Source organism: Mus pahari, chromosome 10 (genome assembly GCF_900095145.1).
Source record: "Mus pahari chromosome 10, PAHARI_EIJ_v1.1, whole genome shotgun sequence".
Taxonomy (NCBI): Eukaryota; Metazoa; Chordata; class Mammalia; order Rodentia; family Muridae; genus Mus; species Mus pahari.
In genome coordinates this window covers 20,815,808-20,818,810 of record NC_034599.1, presented here as the reverse complement: position 1 = coordinate 20,818,810, position 3,003 = coordinate 20,815,808, and the positions used below count along the sequence as shown (strand labels likewise).

The 3,003-nt window shown below is 45.5% G+C and overlaps 1 protein-coding gene across 3 annotated transcripts in view; it reads right to left on the bottom strand.

The window, feature by feature from the left end:
* The window catches only part of Eepd1 (endonuclease/exonuclease/phosphatase family domain containing 1), a 109,799-nt gene that overhangs the window by 13,650 nt on the left and 93,146 nt on the right, over window positions 1-3,003 (bottom strand). The gene's annotated exons all lie outside the window — the stretch shown is intronic.

Here is a 3,003-nt window from a genome sequence, read left to right as displayed (position 1 = left end):
GAGAGAGAGAAAGGAGGGAAGAAAGAAAGGAAGGAAGGAAGGAAGGAAGGAAGGAAGGAAGGGAGAGAGAAGAGAAAGAAAGAGAAAGAAAGAGAGAGAAAGAAAGAAAGAAAAGAGAAAGAGAAAGAGAAAGAAAGAAAAAGACTGAGAAGAGAAAGAAAGACAAGGAAGGAAGGAAGGAAGGAAGGAAGGAAGGAAGGAAGGAAGGAAGGAAGGAAAAGGAAAGGAAAGAGGGAAGGAAGGGAAGGAAGGACAGAAGAGAGAGAAGAGAAGAGAAGAGAAGAGAAGAGAAGAGAAGAGAAGAGAAGAGAAGAGAAGAGAAGAGAAAGAAAGAAAGAAAGAAAGAAAAAAGAAAGAAAGAAGAGAAAAGAGAAAGAAGGAAGGAGGAAGGGAGGGAGGGAGGGAGGGAGGGAGAGAGAGAGAGAGAGGAAAAGAAAGAAAGAAAGAAAGAAAGAAAGAAAGAAAGAAAGAAAGAAAGAAAGAAAGAAAGAAACTGAACGACTCTCCTTGTCCACCACTAAAGACAGAAGTAGTTTAAGCATGGTCACACCTGGGTCTAAGCCTAGCTGTACCTAGGAACTGTGAGACAAGACAAACCCCACAGTGAGTCTAAGACTCAGTTCCTCATGAAGACAGAGAGAACAAAGTCACTATAGTAGGCTCCAGAGAGGAGGTATTTTGTTTACTGTTACCCAGGGAGAAGTTCCACCACACACTGCCTCAGCATCACTCATGCCAGCTGTCTGAAAACCACCCGGCTCCACACCTCCAGGATACAGGAGGAGAGGGTTTTCTGGGAGGACTCGGTCCTGATGCTGCTCCCCACCCCTGAAAGAAAGCCGCCAGGCAGTGGAGTCGCGTGCACTTGGTTCCAGCCCTCGGGAGGGGAGGTCAGCCTGGTCTACACAGCAAACTCTGTGAATCTTTCTCATCCTTCTTACTGTGGCTCGGATCCGCTCCCAGGGACCCTTCTAGACATGACTCAGTTGGCCAGGACAGCCACAGCACAGAAAAGCACTTACGCCAGAGACAGCTCACTGGGCACAGGTAGAAGGCCACTCCCAGTGACGGGGAAAATCATTTCTTCCTACATTTCTTTCTATGTCTCTCTGCTTCCCCTCCCGCTCCCCTTCCCTCTCTCTGTTTCAAGACAGGGTTTCTCTGTATAGCCCTGGATTTCCTGGATTTTGCTATGTAGACCAGGCTGACCTCAAACTCAGAGATTCCCCTGCCTCTGCCTCCTGAGTGCTGGAACTAAGTGCACGTGCCACCACGGCCTGGCTGCTTTCTTATTTGTAAACTGCTCCTCCAGTTGGTACCTGGACACGATTGCAGGGCTCAGAGACCCAACCGCTGTTCAGTATATGGACTGAAGGAAGGTTCATAGCCATGGATATAGGATGCCTGACTCCCATTCTGCTTAAAATGATTTCTGGATCTGTGCATCATTAAAGTTAAAGAACTCTCACATGCCATTAATCTGTGTGGCTGTGACCTCCTGGGTCCATAATAACAAGGTAGCCAGGTCCAAACATGGCTGCAGCCTGACCCTGCCAGGAATCCCAGTTCAAAGTCACCATCATCTGAGTCACATCTCACCAAGCCCTAGGTGGACTCTATTCCAGGAAGCACCCTAACACTCACTGTCTCCTTCTTACTGGGGCTGTTCTGTGAACCAGGGAAGGCGCTCACAGGGTGCAGGAGAAACAGCTAAAGCAGAGAGCTCTCAGCGACAGTACTCTGATGGCCGTGGCTCCCCCTTCTACAGGGAGGCGAGCTGGCTTGCCCCTCTCAATAGCTGTAACTTAGAGAAAGGGGTTGGACTACCCAGAAGTTCATATAAAAAGTAGCCACAGATAGGGCTATGTTGCTGGGTCTGCTTTTCTTAAATATGCATGAATAACCTTCCACAAATGTTTTTTTTTAAAGATTTATTTATTTATTATATGTAAGTACACTGTAGCTGTCTTCAGACACCCCAGAAGAAGGAGTCAGATCTTGTTACGGATGGTTTTGAGCCACCATGTGGTTGCTGGGATTTGAACTCCAGACCTTCAGAAGAGCAGTCGGGTGCTCTTACCCACTGAGCCATCTCACCAGCCCCACAAATGTTTATTGAATGAATGATTAAAGGTGAATGGACTCCTGGGAGTCACACGAATTTTCATACAGTGAGGTCCATGGAAAGGGTTGTTTTTGTTTTTGTTTTATTTTGTTTTCTTTAAAGCAGCAAAGTGACATTATTCTTCCTGTGGACTGAAAAGCAGAGCCCTGAGCTACAATTCTGAAGGCCAGATGCACCCCACGTAAACTCCTTTCAGCCCGCTGTAAATTCAGGGTCCACTGCAGATCTGTTTCCACCCTAACACAGCAAACCTAGATAAAGGAGTTACATGCAGTTTTCAGGAGCCACTGAAAAGAGCGTGATCTTATAGTCAAAACTCATAGATGGATAGGTAATTTTAATCCATTCTACATTTATTATTTGAGTCCCAAGTTATAAGTAATCAATCATGTAAATACAACCCATAACATTGTAAGCAGATAAGGAATATTAGAACCTTAAAACATCTGCATTTATGTAAAGATTATATAAAAACAGTGCTTTTTTAATTCAAGTAATTACAAGGAGTATTCTTTAAAAAAAAAAAAAAAAAAAAAACTAAGAACTCAGGCTAGGGAGATGGCTATCAGTAAAGTGCCACAAGCAGAAGGACCTGAACTTAGAACTCAGAACCACAGCAAAAACAAAACTGGATACAGTGACCTGTGCCTCGAACCCCAGCCTCAGGGGAGGAGACAGAGGCAGTGGATCATCGAAGCTCATTGACTAGTTGAGTCTATCTGAATCTGTGAGCCATCAGTCAACTGAGAGTGCCTGTCTCAACAAAAGAAAAGGTGGGGAGAAATGGAGGAAGACACCTGATTGCATACCTCTGTGTGCGCACACACATGCGCGCACACACACACACACACACACACACACACACACACACACACACA